General features: G+C 33.8%; 1 protein-coding gene and 1 long non-coding RNA gene across 6 annotated transcripts in view; one reads left to right on the top strand and one right to left on the bottom strand.

The window, feature by feature from the left end:
• LOC135224607 (QRFP-like peptide receptor) overlaps positions 1 to 19,541 on the bottom strand; it is a 338,517-nt gene that overhangs the window by 236,811 nt on the left and 82,165 nt on the right. The gene's annotated exons all lie outside the window — the stretch shown is intronic.
• Positions 1 to 19,541, top strand: part of LOC135224608 (uncharacterized) — a 196,293-nt gene that overhangs the window by 134,174 nt on the left and 42,578 nt on the right. The window lies entirely within an intron of this gene.

Here is a 19,541-nt window from a genome sequence, read left to right as displayed (position 1 = left end):
TACGTACCCAGAAGGAAATTAATCAGACAAGCATTCATATGTGATTGTGCACTTTAATCATATTTACTTCTATGAAGTTATATATATATATATATATATATATATATATATATATATATATATATATATATATATGTGTGTGTGTGTGTGTGTGTGTGTCATATCACATTACCGTGATTCATATACATACATCGAGCTACAGTCCTTTAATATCTAATTCGTTCTACCTCGGAATTCATATATATTCATATATGTTATCCGAAGGGGAATTTTTTAGTCGATAAGAAATTCCCCTTAGGTTAGCATATATGAAAATATGTTGATTACGAGGAAGAGCAAATTAGATATTAAAGGACATTTGTAGCTCGATGTATATGTATATATATATATATATATATATATATATATATATATATATATATATATATATATCTATATATATATATATATATATATATATATATATATATATATATATATATATCAAACACCACAGAGAAGAAACGAAAAATGGTTGCAAATCCTGCCCAGTGTCAGCTATGTTGCAAATCCTTCTTCAGAGTCCTCTGGAAATAGGTTTGTAATAAAGCCGATGCCGGCCGGGATTTACAACCATTTTTCATGCCATCCCTGTTGTGTATAAAAGCACGTGTCAAGAATGATTCTAATTACGCATATGTATATCATATATATATATAATATATATATATATATATATACTATATACTATATATATATATATACATATAATATCTATATATATACATATGTGTATATATATATATATATATATATATATATATATAGATAGTATATATATATATATCATATATATAGATAGTATATATATATTATATATAATATATATATATACATATATATAATATTATATATGATATAGTATATATATGTAGTATAGTATATGTATATATATACATGTATATATATATATTAGTATATATATATATATGGTATATATATACTATATATATATATCATGTATATATATATATATGTACATATATATGTATATTATATATATATATTATATATAAACTGTATATATACATATATATATGTATAAAATATATACATATATATATAATATATGTATATATATATATATATACATATATATCTGTCTGTATATATATATATACTGTATATACTATATACATGTGTAATATATAATATATATGTAATATATATATATATGTAATATAATATATATATAATGTATGTATATATATATATTATATATGTTATCTATTAATATATATATATATTGTATATATATATATGTATTATATACTATATGTATATGTATATATACATATATATATATCATATATACATGATGATATATAATAAAAATATTAAATCTATCCACCGTTATTGTATAAATAATATAATAATAAATATCAAAAAAATGTATAACTCAATACATAATATAATAAGTTAACATGATATAAACATAGGTTAATGATATAGAATTCGCAAAATCATGAAACTGATAATAAAAAATGTCAAAATATTTGATCTAAGAAACATAATAAATAATATGAAAATATTATATTTTTTTTTTTATATATAATATGTATATATAATACTATCTATATAATATATATATTATATATTATTATGTATATAGCTAATCTACTATATATATATTATATAAATGTATATATAACTATATATACTATATATATTATATATATGTATATATAATATTATACTATATATATGTATATACATCTGTATATATAAGTAATATATTATATATATATATATATGTATATATTATATATATAGTTTAATATAATATATAAAGATATAATATATATATAATATATATCATATTTGGTATACTACATATGTGTAATTAAGAAATCATTCTTTGACCACGTTGCTTTATACAACAAGAAAAAAGAACAGGGATGGCATGAAAAATGGTTGTAATCCCGGCCGGCATCGGCTTTATTACAAACCTATTTCCAGAGGACTCTGAAGAAGGATTAGCAACATAGCTGACACTGGGCAGGATTTGCAACCATTTTTCGTTTCTTCTCTGTGGTGTTTGATATATATATATATATATATATATATATATATATATATATATATATTATATATACACATATCTACACATATACATATATACATATACGTGTATTTCATAACTTATACACACACACACACACACACACGACGTAATGTCGAATTCACTTCACTTTGGAAATAATTTACACCTAAAGGCACTTATAATTAACATGTTCATTTGTGCCGAACCTGACCTTTTGTTCTAGTTCAAGGGATACGCAGTAGACTTATCCATCCGATTATATATATATATATATATATATATATATATATATATATATATATATATATATATATATATATATATGCGAGTGGTTATGGAACTTAATTACTAAAAAAGAAACCAAGAAACCATCAATTATTAACAAAATACTTCAATAACGTCAACGTGTCCGTTGATGTTGATCCAGATATTTTATTTGATTTCGTAACATCACCTGAATTTATCGACTGATTCGTTTTGTACTTTCATGAAAAGAGAGGTAATGCGCGTCCTTTTAGTTTTTACATCTCCTCCAAGAATTTTTAACATTTAGCGGATGTAGGTCCAAATTGCTAGTATCCCTTGAAACGATAGAATGCTTTTATCCACCGTCCCTAGGGTTATGAAACTGATACGCTGATTTATTAACATCTGTTGATTTAATAATCTCTGAAAACAATATCTGAAACTTCTATGCTACAAATTTATGGATTCTAATAGCAACACTTTTCATAGATTGGGTTCGTCCGAAGCGTATTGCTGTCCAAGATTTTTTGGGAATAAAATCGTAAATCATCACTCACAAGGAACTTTAAGAGACAATTTAAGGAAGTAATTCGTGTAAGAAAACTGACAACAAATCAATCATTTACATTAGATTAACGTCGCAAAAACGAATCGAAATTTGTCTGGAGACGAAGTATAATTACCAGCTATTTATTCTCCTATCAGGAAAATATTTGAGCACATTAGTTAATTAGATCAAAATAAAGCCCTTCAAAACTTATCAAGGTGAGTGGTCCTTTATGATGTATATTTTTAATGTCAACGGTTTAGAAAATCCCTTTTAGCAGCAGGTCACAATAGAGACAATAGACATTTTTTATGGCATGGGGCGCTAATGTTGTACCTATGAAGAATCTCTCTCTCTCTCTCTCTCTCTCTCTCTCTCTCTCTCTCTCTCCTCTCTCTTCTTTCTTCTTTTCTCTTTAGGGTTCCTCGCTCTCTCTCTCCTCTCTCCTCTCTTCTTTTCTTTTCTCTTTCAGGTTCCTCTCTCTCTCTCTCTCTCTCTCTCTCTCTCTCTCTCCTCTCTCCTCTCTCTCTTGCTCTTTTTTTTTGATCTCTTGGTTCCCCGTTTCTCTTTCAAGACACATTTGATGAGTCCCCCAGTTCGTTCTCCTCTCTCTCTCTCTCTCTCTTCTCTCTTGCTCTTTTTTTTTTATCTCTTGGTTCCCCGTTCTCTTCTGAGTCACATTTATGAGTCCCAGTTCGTTCTCTCTCTCTCTCAACGTCTCTCTCTCTCTCTCTCCCCTTATCCCCTCTCTCTCTGTTGTATTTGACTTTTTATGCAATATTCCATTATCGCCCCTTTCTGTATAATTCTCTCTCTCTCTCTCTCTCTCTCTCTCTCTTGCTCTTTTTTTTTATCTCTTGGTTCCCCGTTTCTCTCTCAAGTCACATTTATGAGTCCCAGTTCGCTCTCTCTCTCTCTCTCTCTCTCTCTCTCTCTCTCTCTCTCTCTCTCTCTCTCTCTCTCCCCTTACCCCTTTCTCTCTTTTTGTCCACTATTTCTCATTCTTCTCCCCTTTTCCCTCCCCCCAAGTATGCACCTCTTGGAAATCCAGTGTAATCTCTTTGCCGGCGGAAGAACTCTAGTCTCTGTCAAGTTTGTGAATAGGCAAAGCTGCTTCTGTTTATTGAGGTGAACTGATTGAGCAACAATAAATCCAGAGTCAAAAGTTTACCTAATCTGTTAGATTTCTCAAGACCGATCTTAGATCACAAAGTTCATTTGCTTCCTATCCATTATGTATATTGCTGTTCTGGTTAAAGGTGGTATTCTTTAGTCCGAAAAATGTCTTTTCTTTTATTTGTTATGAGAGGATTAAAATGTTCTTATTCATTTAATCATAAATTCTTGTGAGTGGTATTGCTGATGATTATTCTGGTATATATATATATATATATATATATATGTATATATATATATATACATATATATATATATATATATATATATATATATATATATATATATATATATATATATATATATATATACCAGAATAATCATCAGCAATACCACTCACAAGAATTTATGATTAAATGAATAAGACCATTTTAATCCTCTCATAACAAATAAAAGAAAAGACATTTTTCGGACTAAAGAATACCACCTTCAACCAGAACAGCAATATATATATATATATATATATATATATATATATATATATATATATATATATATATATATATATATATATATAATATATATATAATATGTATATATGCATAAATGTGATCGAACTCCAGTTTCTCAAATGACGGGATAAGGCAATACCAATTGATCCCCACAAGTCATAAAAGAAATTGGGACCTTTGGTTTTTCCAGGGCAGGAAAGTTAGGTCAAAATTCGTTGATATGTTAGGCGTCAGCCTGCCCTGAAATAACCTCAAGTATAGAAGTAATAAGGTTCCAAGTTCTATTATGACCTTTGTGGGTCAGTTGGTAGCGCCCAGGTCTTTGACTCACTCAAGTCTTGAAAGAAGCTGAAACCCAAGTACTTCTGTACTTGGAGTTTTTCCCACGCAAGGAAGTTGAATCAAATTCATTGGTGTGTTCGGTGGCAGCCTATCCGCAAAATATCTCGGGTATAGAAGGACGTAGGTTCTATTACCTTTTAGGAAACATGGGAGTGAATTGCTAGCACCCTGGCCTTTTATATGAAAGACTGGGATTCGATCCCGATGTGATTCAGGAATTTGTTTCTGTGAAACCTGTTCGTTAGTACCATATATATATATATATATATATATATATATATATATATATATATATATATATATATATATTATATATATGAATATATACAATATGGTATTCAATCACGATGTCAGTCAGAAATTAATTTCTCTGAAACACAAGCTCTTTGTTCATTAGTTCCATGTATACATTTACGTATATATTGTGTGTTCGTGTATAGAAAGAGAGACACTTACTTTAGGAATTTCTCTGCGCAAAAATAGCTGATCCTCAGCAATTACTGTCGTTTTCCCAGTAGGAATAGATGCAAGTGAAAATAGAAAAGAGGAAAATACAATATATATTTTAGCTCGCAAAACTGGAGCAATTAAATGAAAATGGATAATGTTCGACTCGAGGACCGAAGGGAAATATCTCTTGAGACTTGATTCTATTAAAGTCTTAAGAAGGGATCTTGGTATTTTTTCCCCAGCGGATTATGGACGACTGGAAAACGTAAGGCTTCCTGACGGGCGTTTCTCTTGTAGTTATGGGAGTCTGCTTTTAATAACCATCACCAAAGCTGTGCTTAGACTTGCAAATTTTATTTGCTGTTTTTTTTTTTTTTTTATATTTGGGGTCTTAACCCAAATACTGTTACTTAGTTTTGCTTGTTTTTTCATAGATTTCGATATTGTTTCATTCATTCCTCTGTGTGCTGAACGAACAAAGACCAATTTGGGAAAGTTTCTTTACTCCTGTGGTGTAATGCTGTCCTACGCAGCCTATGGAATTTGTAGGTGGTAGTTAGTTGACTCGCGGGTCCCAGTCGGGCTAGTTTGGGTTGAGTATGTGGGGCGGGGGGAGTAGAGGAAAAAATGACACTCTGCTCTGTTGATGAAGAAGGTGATGACAATGCTCTCGCCACGTTTCCAAAGACAATCAGAATTTTCTTATAAACCAAAAGATGCGAAAATTAATGTGCTCATCTAATTTATAATTTGTGTGTGTTTTTTTATTACCGTTTGAATATTCCTATTTTAAGTTTCTTTCGCACTTGATGCTTCCCATTTCATCGCTATCTGTCATCCCATGATTTTTAATTACCGAGCTGAATCGGCTGTCTAGCAGCAGAGGCTTGGTTGGCTTCAGCCCTAATTACCATACATCCATCCATAACTTGATTAATTAAAAACGGAATGGTCCCGATGAGGTAATCCTCAACCTCACGTAGGTGGTACCATTCATCAGGTGATTATCTCTCTCTCTCTCTCTCTCTCTCTCTCTCTCTCTCTCTCTCTCTCTCTCTCTCTCCATCCAAAGTAGTGGAAATGTGTTAATAAGTCATATGGCCTTCTAGCACCTTTTTTATTTATTTATTTTTATTTTTTTTTTTTTTGTCCTTCCTCTGCCAACTTATCGAATTCTCTTGCCATTTCCTTTCCCCCTGATTTTTACAGCCTGTTTATTTTTGATAGAAACGAGGAAAGACGGTCTCCGGAGGAGGAAGGATTAATTTGACTTATTTGGCTTTCGATCGTTTTTATTTTACAGCAGACTTCTCTTAAGTCGGGCAAGTTATGATAAACACCTCTTGTTCAATGTTTACATTCGGATGTTCGTGGGACGAGCAACATTAGGCTCATATCTAGTAAGGTCCCCATCACCCGATAACCAAAGGAAAAATTGTAGGAAACCGTAAGGTTACTACTTTGGTTATCGGGTGATGGGGACCTTACCAGATTTGAACCTAATGTTGTCCCCCCCCCACCCCCCCCATGAACGTCCGGATGTAAAAAAAAAATGAACAAGACGTGTTCAACGTAACTCGCACGCACTAAGCGAAGTCTGCCGTAAAAGAAAAAACGACCGGAAGCCAAATAAGTCAAATTAATCTTTCCTCCTTCGGAGACGCGTCTTTCCCCGTTTAATTTTCGGACCAATTTTCTGCAGGCACTAATCCCTGATATCCCTGCATTCCATCAGTTTGCCTCCGTAACTTTCTTCTCCTCCTGGAAAACTTTCCGTGAGCAATTTTCTCGTCGTTTTCTTCCCGCAATCATGTATTAGTGTGGATGTGTGTGTGTTTGCCCCCTATGAACATTTATATTTCTCCTTTAGGTGAATTCGTTTGTTGTTGTATACAGGGATTCAGTTGCTTTATTAATTGAGTGATAAACTTTTTCAGATTTACGGTCTTTATTCTTCGCCAACTAGAGAATATTTGATGCTGACGGAGACGAAATCAAGGGGAAATATTTCACAATGAAAGGAAAGGTGTAAAAACTATTTTTATTTATCGCTTAGAAAGGAATAATAAATAGTATTTTGTCATGAAAGAGATATGAAAATTATCCAATGGAAAATCATTAGAAGAAAAAATGAGACGGGAAAATATTAATGTAAATTACAATGAGTTGAATGAAATCGGTTAGTGTTTCAGTGCGTGATGAACGCAATCTTGATATATATGGATGAAGCGCATTATTGTATATGGTTGTCTGTGTTTCATACAATAGTATAATTAGTAATGGGAATAAGAGAACTTACAGAAGAAGTAGTAGAAAGATACTGTTAACAAGAGCTCGTATTAGGCAGTTTTCAAAGCTAGTTTTATTGTCATCATTTTTTAGGAATATATAAGAAATAAGTCATGAGACGACCAAGGTAAACAAATGAGATAATTCAAATGGACAAAATGTTACCGAGCCACCAAGCCAAATCTTCGATGCACTTTAAGATGAAAATATTTGTAGGGCACAATCCAGTAAATGTCTTACATATGGATTCTCTGTAACTTAATCACGGCATTTTCATTGAGGTAATAGCATCGAAGTAGTTCCCTCTCTTGGAGTTACATCACAAGGTATTACATTTGTCAGTAAGTTCATAGTTATGTGTTTTTCACCACACGTAAATAAATCGCCTTAAATATAAAGTTATCATGACGCCAAAATTACCTGCTTGCTCAAACACGGCCAGTTCCTTTTATTGTTGTTGTTGGTGAATATGTCTTATTACATTATAAAGCCTGTTCATTTGTTGAAATAATTTACGCTCCACCTTTTCATCGTACGATCTGGGAGTACTAAAAGGAGACCAGTAAAGAAACGAGGCGATAATGGAGCAATGTACTAAATCAGTTGCAGAAATTCTGAGTGGTAAAAAGAAATACAAGGAAACTGCATTAAGAAAATCGTGAATTACTAACTAGTTACGAGACACTGCTCATAATTTGGCCTTTTGAGATTGTCCCTTTCCAACTACGATTGTACCATTTAGATTAGGCAGGTTTACTATTTTATTTTTCCTTTGGATCAATTCTATTATTGCGCGTATTATTTAAGAAAATTAATCTTTTTATTCTTTAAAGCCTTTTATTTAATCGCTGTATTTCTTTTTCATTGTTATCATAAATTACATATATTTACTATTACTCTCAGCATTAGTTATTCATTAATCTAATTCATTGTATATTTCAGATATGAAATTCTATTTTTAGAGTTACTTTTGTACATTACATTTTTATTGTTAACCAGGTTATTTCCAGTCTTTTTTTTACCCTTGCATTTTTTACATTGCTAATACCATAAATAACCTAAATATATAATTAATATTGTACGTATTATTGATTAAATAATGTTTCTTATCGTACATTTCAGTTATTCTAAGTTCCACAATTTAACCATGGAATCTATCATTAAATTTTTTATCCTTTTGAAATCAAGTGATGAAGATCTAGTGCATTCCCAGAAACATAAAACACAGTTCAGTCATTAAACACTATTTTCGGATGTAACTTTTGGTCTCTCTGCCTTTTTGCTTTTTAAGGTGTGATGCAAATCAGCAGTTTCGGAAAAGGCCAATGATATGCCTTTTTTTGGGCGTGATATATTCACCATTATGTAAAAGACTTTAATGATGGATTAATGACAATGTAATATTTTGCGATGTAATTACCATGGAATTTAATTAATGTGATGCAATTACTTCGATAAAAATACCATAATGAAATTACCGGACATCTTCATCCGCATTCACCCAGGTCCTTTCATCCGTTCTTGAGGCATTTTGTTAACGCCTAAAGAGACAGATTAAACGCCATCTTTTCCAGTTCCCGTGGGAGGTTGGGGGTATTACCGTGTGGGCATACTTAAGCTGCAAACCCCTTCCATTCCTTTTACTGTACCTCCATTCATAATCTCTTTCTTCCATCTCGCTAACCCCGCCCCCTGCTAACAGTTGTTTCATAGCGCAACTGCAAGGATTTCCTCCTGTTACACCTTTCAAACCTTTCTACTCTTTCATTTTCAGCGCTGAATGACCTCATGGGTACCAGCGCTAGGTCTTTGGCTTAAATTCTATATTCAATTCCATTCCATTCCTTTTCTAGTTTACTTGGAATCTACTGATCAGCAGAAACTCGAATAAACTGGTGATAGTTCTCACTAAGGCTCGATGACTTTCCCAGCCCAAATTTCACGAACAGAAATGACATCTGATTGTGAATCTGTCGTGACTACATCTACTGTGTATTATGGAAGTCATGAATGAACATATGAGCACGTCTTTCACAGAACGAACCTCAGTCTCTTGAGTGACAGACCAAGGCGGTACCGACTGACCTACCGAGGTCACATAAGAAGTTGGAACCTAAGTACTCCGTGAATAAATTGAGGAGTTTTAAACCTTGTTTAGCTTTTTTTTTTTTCTTTTTTTTTATTTGGTAGTCCCAAAGGGAGGCAGTTTCTTGGACATAGACAGATAGGGCGCTTTGTACTGAGAACCACATTTTATATGTAACGTCGGAGATTTTGTTTCCATACCATATGTTCAACAGAATTCTTTTTGGCCTTTAGTTGTATGTTTTTTCTTTTATTTTTTCTTTGTCTAATGTATGAAGGATGCATTATGCTTGTTTTTTCTCTCTCTTTTTAGCCTTATTGCATTACATTTAACAGCAGATACACATAAAAGGGCAAAGGAATCTACAGGCATTTTTGTTAAACTTAAATACTCCACCTTACTTTCTTCTACATGAGCGTTTTATTTTTTATTTACAACTGACAAAACTGCACGACGAACGTTGTTACTCAGTCTCGCTTTCTCTTCCCATCTATCTGTCCTACAGTATATTCGCAATTCAGTATTATCAGTTGTTCCCTTTATCTATATCACTTGACGTATTTATGTCACATATGAACGAAAATTCCAGCCATTTCCCCACACCTCCTACCCTCTCTCTCTCTCTCTCTCTCTCTCTCTCTCTCTCTCTCTCTCTCTCTCTCTCATACAAACACACACATACTCAAATATAGTAATTAGTTTTGCTTTTGTGGAGACCAAAATCACAGGATAGCGCTGATTAGTTTCAGAAAATTTCATGCCTAAAGTTTTTGGAAAATAGGCTGCAAAAGGGGATTTAATTATTGAAAGTGATCGCTCTCCTTTACCAGTATTTTTGAACACAGTTTAAAAAGTTATTGGGTTGATCAAAATATTAAAAATATTGAAGAATGTATTTTATGCTTTTTTGGGAATGGAATAAAAAATCATCAGTTGATTTCAAAAGGATAAAAATGGTTAAACTGTGGAACTATTAGTCACTAAAATAATTGAATAAATTAATATCTTCCTATAAATAATGGTTTCACAATTATCAAAGGACTATCTTTTTTCTTTGTTTGTCCGGAAAAATCCAATTAGGTTTTTCGCGTTAAAAAATATCTGTAGACTACGGTATACACACACACACACACACACACACACACACACACACACACACACACACACATATATATATATATATATATATATATATATATATATATATATATATGTGTGTGTGTGTATGCATACGTGTATATACATTTATATAATGATAGGTAAATTGATTGATTGAGAGACTGATAACCAGCGTATTCCATGAAGAAACCAGCACAGTCCATTTCGCTGACTTTTCATTCCAAGCTCGAGTTGTGTGACCTCATAACACTACAGCCAGAAATGACGTGTCATTTCGTATCAGATCTAGATCTGAACTAACTTGATACGCGCGTCATCTTTCGGCTGAGAAATACATTAGCGTCCAGGACGCGACGAATCAGGGAAATTTCGCCTATCTCAACTCGAGTAACTTTGACGCCTAGTGATGATGTAAAGGAGAATTACCTTAACAAGTGTTATGATAAGATGTAACAAGAGAACAGGATGCGAGCTGTCACTGGTAGTTTTGATAATCATAGAAATGTTAGACAAGTTACTTGAAAATGGTTGACTGCCAATTGAGTGTCCAGTGACAGGAGTTATATCAGGACCAGTAGTGATAAATATCAATAAATATATTGATGATGACATTACAGCTACTACTAGCACAACTATTGAAACTGACAATTACTGAAGGACATTTGGGGATAATTACTAAAAGCAACTGACAACTCCCTTGCAGTCTTACGAATCATCCATCCAGATATCATCATTTTCAGACAATTTAGCTTTTTATCCCCAGAACATCCGTAATAATTAATTAAACGTATTGGGTAGCTGGAAATCTTCTGACCCAGGTGCAACCGAAGCCAAGAACATTTCAAAGTTTTGAAGCGATCTATTCAATGGTTTTAAGGTTGACGGAAGGTATTTTTTTTTTCTTTTGCAATGGCGTAACTGGCACTCTGGAACTTTCGCATTTTTGAACGATCAGATTAAAAGCTTTACGAAAATTGTCGGAATCGAAAGAGACGTGGTTCGGAAAAAACTAGAAATGAGAATATTATGGGCAACAATAATGTAACCCCATCTAAAGGGTAAAATTAAAATTATGGCTATTAATAGCAATCTTTTCTATAGTCATTATATGATTATCATCATTATAAACGAAACAAAAAACAAAACATGATAGTGATAAAATTACGAATGGTAATGCTCGTTGAATTCCAATAAATTCACTGAGTATGTAACCCACGAGAAGCCTATCTTTATTCATACTATATATGTATGTATGTATGTATGTATATATATATATATATATATATATATATATATATATATATATATATATATATATATATATATATATATATATGTGTGTGTGTGTGTGTGTGTGTGTGTGTGTGTGTGTGTGTGCGTGTGTAAATTTGTACTGATGGTATTATGGTAGCGATATCAGTTGTTGTAGCAGCAGTAGTAGTATGAGGAGCAGCATACACGAAAGACTGAAAACAAGTAAATTGACAGCGGGTCAAATAACATCTCGCTCAAATGAAAAAATCACTTGCGTCAAATTGGCCTGCTGAGAGGGTACGAAAGGCTTCTCATAGAAAAACAATCTGTCCGAATTGCTCAAGATTAAACTTAGTCAGCGCCATCCCGAGATTCAGAAGCTCGCCCCGCGGTGTCACATATCCGCTGGTCATCGCCCAGTCACAGGAGAGTCGCCGGCGATGAATAGAGAGAATTGAAAAATTGATTTATCGTCTACCCGACGCCAGGAGGGGGAGTCGCCTTGTGGCGCCACACCGCTTCTTCACTACGCCTTGTCTTTAGAGAGATGAACGCCGCTAAAATGCTCTTGAGGAATTGACATCTACAAGATGCGACGAGTGTTTTCTCTCTCTCTCTCTCTCTCTCTCTCTCTCTGTTCAAAGATATTATTGAATCTGTTCTCTCCCTCCTTCAGTGTATCCCAACCCTTCTCTCTTTTGCTCTCTCTTGGTCTCATTAGCTCTTTCTCTTGGTGTAAGAGTGCATCTGTCTTTAAAATTATAGTTTTTTTCGGACTTCAGGCATATAAGTAATCTGTGTGAGTGAGCGTGCACGTGTTGGAGTTTATATAAGAGCGCATTAGTTTCTTAAGAGTAAGTTTTTTTTTTTCCCTTTAGGTATCCCAGTAAATCTTGGTGTTTCCCCCACCCCCACCTTCAATAGACTGGTAAACTCGTTTTCTCTCAGGAAGAGAGCGTATTTGTTTTATAGAAATGGTTATCAGTTTAATCCTTTACTGAATATTGATATATTTTCTGTCGTTTATCGTTTGGAATTAATATGACGAACATTTCCATTAAAATATTTTGAAGTTTAGACAAAAAATGATTCAAGTGCCATTTATGCTTTTCCTAGTTTATACTACTATGAGATTCAGGGTCTCTGTAACACGGTTTTTTGGACTTTGCTCCTTGTCAAAGCATCGGCTGTAGCTGAAAGTTGACATATGTATATTTTACAACCACACACAAATTTTGTCAGCATTATCAATAACCTAAACCCGATAGTTTTAATTTTTATAGAGTAAAAATGATCTAGCCGACGCCATGGCCAATGTTTACGAGCCAAGAGTCGAAAAACATTCATTACGTAAGCAAGGTAAACAAACACCTTTTGACTAAATGTTGCCCCGCCCATCCACCAGACAGAAACTCCATTGGCTCTGAAACCCAAAGACTTTATGAATGGCGGAACGATACATAGATGTGGGTGGGGTATCAGTGCTAGCGTAGTAATAATACTGTAGCAGTAGTGCCGCAACAGTATAGGAGTAATATACATGAATTAAACGTTTAGGCCAACTGCTGGGATCCTTGAGGATCATTTAGCACTTCTTACAACTACTCGAGAAATTAGTTTTATAGCCAGAAGTTAAATTTTCTAATCCAACAATGCCATGGTAGCCTTCAGAGGCGAAAGTGGGTGGAGCCTCATGAAGTCATCATTGTAAGGATAATTATTGGTGAAGGTTTAAAGCCAATATGCGGTACCGGCTATGTTTTTCAGTAAATAGGTAGATAGCTAATAAATAAAAATTGCTTGACATTGGATATAGCAGTTATCAAATCAAGCTTGTCTACTATGTTTTTGATAATTACCAACTATTCCCTACATCTTGTCAATCTGATTGTGACCTATGAAGTAGACTGTAATTTCTTTGGAAACTTATTTTGGGAGTTAGACTAATAATCGAAGTGTTTTTGTATTTATTAACATATTTTGTTGTTTTGTTCATTATGACAAGTATCAGTGGAGAGGTTCCAGAGTTCATACAGGTGTACTGCTTTGCTTGTATTTAAATTTGTATATCATTGTTGCCAGAGGTTGAGCCTTCGTTACGTATAGCCAATCATCCATCGAGAAAGAGGGAAGAAATACTGTCATAAGTTACGTAACGAGTGCGTTCGAAACCTTTTCTCTGAGTAAGTTGGCCCGTCTTCAAAAAAAGTCACTTTTACATTATAAGTACCAAATTTATTCAACCTACGTAGTGCAGAATACACTCAAAATTTATGTGTTGATATAATATGTATTCTGAATAAGCGTTATATTTATGAAATGCATAGATAAAAAGTTATTGCGAAAAAACCGTGTTACAGAGGCCCTGAATCTCATAGTAGTGCATTTCTTTCTTTCTCGATTGTTATTTAGTTGGGCAACTTACTAGGTTATGTTTACTTTTACTTAGTTTAGGAAGAACGACTTATTTCCATCCTCAGTTATTGGTTTTCGTACCTTTTTTGGCGCTTAACTTGAAAATGGGCTGAGTCTTTCAGTTTAACCCCTTTTTCACGTGATATTTTCATGACCGTTATTATGCAGAGCCTCCAGGATAGGTCATGGTTTTGATCCTACGTTTTCCTGTCAGGTTTGACTCGAATGGCTTCTTCAAACAGAATGGAAACCCAATAATTTGCGGTTTGATAAGAGGTGACTAAGCGTGATCATACATATCGGAATAGGTATACATGAGGAGTCGAAGTACTTCCGTATTTTCTGGTTTATGCAGTACTTCGGACTTAATACAAATGAATACAAATGATTCGTGCAATTAAATTTTAGATTCTGATACAAATTTTAGATGATTTCTATTCTTGAGTCTGGGAATTTCCAAATAACTACGTAGTAATCTTGCACCTCGTAGGAGTTAAAAATCTGTTATTACCTTAGTTGCTTGTTGAATAAAGGATTCATTTAGACTGGTTTAATCTTTCTGACTAAGGGGCATCTCTTCACCTAAGAAAAAAAATGTAAATCGAAGTTATTTATTTACTACTTTAACAAATATTTTGCATTGAGTTATGAAGGAAAATAATTAACTGTTGAGAACGAAAGGTATGTTTATCTTTTGCACTTGTAAGAGAGCACAAACGCCGACTTGGGCTTTACATTGAATTACTTTGAAACAGATCAAACTTCAAGGGCATCTTGCTTTTGTCTTACGTGCTCTCGTTTTCTTTAAGCTTTTGATATCGAGTCTCACCTAACTCCGTGCTCGACAGGAGCTCAAACATCAAAGTCATCTCGATGGGTACAATATCAAAGAAAAGGAAATTTAATTTCACTCTGCTATACCAGTTACCAAATTTCATACTAGTTTTCAACAAGCGTTAATAAACAGTGTATCTCGCTTATCTATCATTCAAGATTAACCTTGAAACGTATTTTCTTTTGAAAACTTAATACTAGTGTTATGGACAGTGTTGCAGTTCCGTAGTATACTACTGCATTTTTTACGGCGATCAATTGAACATTCAAATTTTTAATTTATTAAATTTTTTTGAACCGGTTTTAAAATTCATAATTTGCGATTTTAAGATTTCCGAGTTTCTAACATGAGGGGTTAAGTTAAATATGTAAGGTTCAATGCACATCTGTCCTTAGCTAAAATCAGCCATCCAGCTGCCAAGAATAATCTTTTCTCTTATCCTTTACACTTCCAAATACGTCTTTGTTTTTCTTTCACATCTGTATTCCTTCATATAAATGTTAAACAGCCACGGAAACTTCACGTGTCCTGGTGTGAGAAGTTAAACCAGAATATATCCTGCTTACAAATCTCGGCACAAATTGGACTCAGAATCTAACTTTTGTTTCACCCCAAAACAGTTACAGCCCAAAATGTGTCGTGACGGCACGGGTTTACATAAGTGAATCAATCAGTTAATTTCATTGATAAAAGACCTTATCGCCATTAACGAACGCCGTGTTGTATATGTACCATACGACCTCTGTTATTCCAGATTGCCACCGTATCAGCTCTATCGTTAACATCGTCTCGGCCCAGATTGGTCCCATTAATAACACTTTATCTACAGATTCTTTTCCGTGCCCAGTACCGTATATTGTTCCTCCCAAGTCGGTTCTACGGTTATCTGTTTTAGTTATGTTTTGTCCCTCCTCTACGCCTGAGTAAACTTCTACTGCATTTTCTCATTCTAAACTATTTAATGCCCACTTTCTAGCATTACTAACATTATTCCCTTATGATTCTTGAAGTCACATATGTCACCTTTTTCCTTTCAGCGTATTAATAGACACTTTTAGTTAAAAAACAAATCGATTCTTATAAGATTCAGTTTGCTGTAATCAACCCTTGGGCCAAGGCCAGTTAGAAAAAGTCTTTCAGGTTTGATCTGTAACAATATTTTTGCTATTTGAAATATTAATATTAATATGGGAATCCGGAAATTAATTCTGAAAACTTGACGCAAACAATTCACATTAGGAGTCGATCTCGGATATCGGTCTCTGAACAAAAGGAAACAAGTTTCTGATCATACGCAATATCCAGAGGGCCGTTCGTCTTATACAGAACTTAGCAGTGCATAGTTCGAAGGTGTTCCCCGTCTTGAAAGTTTCTACCGAGGAATAATTATCATTTGCCTTTGCGTGGCGACGAGGGTACCATTCTTCCGGCAATAATGCCCAACAAGTATTTTGAACTCTCTTGGTCAGCGTTACGGGATGTTGAAGAGTTTCTTGCCCCTCGTCCCCCTCCCCCCTCCCCCCTCCCCCCCTCCCCCCTTCTCTCTCTCTTCTTTGTTTCCACTAACTGAGTAAAGGATAACTCTCATAATATGAGATTTAGTTGGGTCAATGCAAATGAAGAAAAACAAAACACTAATAAATTGTGTTCCTGTGTTACACGCGCGCGTGCGCGCACGCACACACACACACACATACATACTTATATATATAATATATATATATATATATATTATATATAAATATATATATATTATATGATATTATATATATATCACGACTTGCTTATTTAACTGAACTTTAAAATTACGAGGTTAAATGCTTAATTAAAATGATACACTGTAGCTTAAACTAAAATGTTGTGCCGTTTACTGTTCTGGGTCACGTTAAAACTATATGCCCTGACTTTGATTAAAACTGTATTAAAGGTCGCATATTGGATGTCATAGCTGGGGAATTTGGTGCTTGTAATTGTTTTCTATGTCGATATTTGCTGTAGAATAATAACGGAATGTTATTTCATAAGTGTTGATTCCTTTGCAAGATATTTAATAATAAGCTAATATATGTATATATATATATATATATATATATATATATATATATATATATATATATATATATATATATATGTGTGTGTGTGTGTGTGTGTATTTATATTTTATATATTTATATATATTACATATATATACATACACACACATACATACATATATATATATGTATGTATGTACATATATATATATATATATATTATATATATATATATGTATATATAATATATATGTATATATATATATATGTATGAATCGATGTCTGTAAATCGAATAAACTAAAAATCTTAATAAACGTATAAGAGCATACGAGAAAAGCGAACCGAGTGACTCCAGTCGCCGGGGATAAATTCCCAAGATGTATAACTATAGTAGATTCACATCAACCGTGCATCTGATGTCCAGGCCAGTCCCTTACGACGCTCCTGATTGGCTGTTGCAAAGCCAATCACAGCGCTGGAAACTCTCAGTCTCTCGAGAGTGTTAACATTGGCACGATGTATGTTCCACCTCTCCTGAGGGAAAGACGCATCTCTCACGAGAGGTGGAACATACATCCTACGCATGCGAACAGTCTCGTGAGATTGAGAGTTTCCAGCCCTGTGATTGGCTTATCAACAGCCAATCAGGAGCGTCGTAAGGGACTAGCCTAGACATCAGATGCACGGTTGATGTGAATCTACTATAGTATTGCACCAGCCCCGGTTTTTTTGCCTTGCCCCTTGGTCAGGTTAGGTTGGGTTAGGTTAAATTAGTTCAAAGAAGAGTCTTGAGAGTAATTTGGGTATGGGAAACATTATGAGATTTTTTTCAACAAGAATTTATGGTTAGAGATATGGCGGCTTACTTTTTAAGGAAAGGTCCAGTACTAGGTTACAGCTGGGGAATATGCCGCTGGGGACCAGCCGACCTTCGCCCACAAAAATGAAGGTGTTTATCCCATACAGCACAAGGCAAAAAAGTGCGTTCAGAGCTTTTAGTGAGTTAATCAGTAGAGGTCAGAAGTTAACTGAAAAAAGGACTATAAATTGTAATAGAAATTTTGACCTCGCCCAGTGACCTTTGACCTCCGTTACATTAATTCAATAACAGCCGTCGACCGAAATGTACAGAAAAGTCGAAATTGAAAAAATAATGAAAAAGGGAGCCCATCAGGACGAAAAGTGAGAAAGGTTATATCAAATTTAGCATCGAATGACTTGACCATAATATATACGAAGACTCTGAAGGTAGGAAGAGACACTTGGAGAGAAGGCACGAAGGAGGAGAGTTAGAGATTTGTGGGAGTGATGCTGAGTGCCCCAAGTGATTTGTGAACTTGGATAAATTTTCATGAGTGCCCACAGACTAAGCAAGAATTCTAAGTCAAGTTTCCCGACTTAGGAAAGTTACAAAGTGCCTCTAAAGATAAAGACTCGGTTACCACTACCCAATTAAAGTGGGATAGTTTATAAGATTTTTAAGACTTAGAAATAAATGTATTTGGGGAAATATATGTTTCATTTTATAACCAAGATTTTATTATATTTTGCAATTTCAAGATAGCTGCCTTCTAAGCACGGTAAGTTGAGTGCAAAGAGTAACACAAAAAGCAAAACTGTTCCTGATAAGTGAAAGCCCGCCTGAAACACACATAAGTTTTCGAGAAGTGAACTCCTTCCTCTACAACGCGCACACACAAATATATATATATATATATATATATATATATATATATATATATATATAATATCTATATATATATCTATATATATAGATATATATATAATGTATATAATATATATGCACACATATATATATACGTATATATACATATATAATTCATACAATATTTGGCGTTTCCTTATCAGGCGGTGACTATAGAAAATATAACACTAGGTTCACAGCCTCCTGGTATGTACTCCAACATTAGCCTACACTGCAAGCTCACCAGGAGCTCATCAAAACTCTTACATACTTCACCATTCTCCTCTGTATTCCACGGAGTCTCGTGCTATCTGGATGTTAACCACTCTTTTTGCAACGCCTGTTTAGCTCCGTCTGTATAGCATTTCCTATGCCATTTCCTTCTGGTCCCTCTCAACCCTTCAGTATCAAATACTTTTTTGACTAAATTATTGTGCTTCATTCTGATCACGTACTCAAGCCATCTCACAACTCTAAGATCCATTATATCACCTGATATATTTACGGG

This window comes from Macrobrachium nipponense, chromosome 12 (genome assembly GCF_015104395.2).
Source record: "Macrobrachium nipponense isolate FS-2020 chromosome 12, ASM1510439v2, whole genome shotgun sequence".
Taxonomy (NCBI): Eukaryota; Metazoa; Arthropoda; class Malacostraca; order Decapoda; family Palaemonidae; genus Macrobrachium; species Macrobrachium nipponense.
This window is presented reverse-complemented; position numbering and strand designations above follow the sequence as displayed.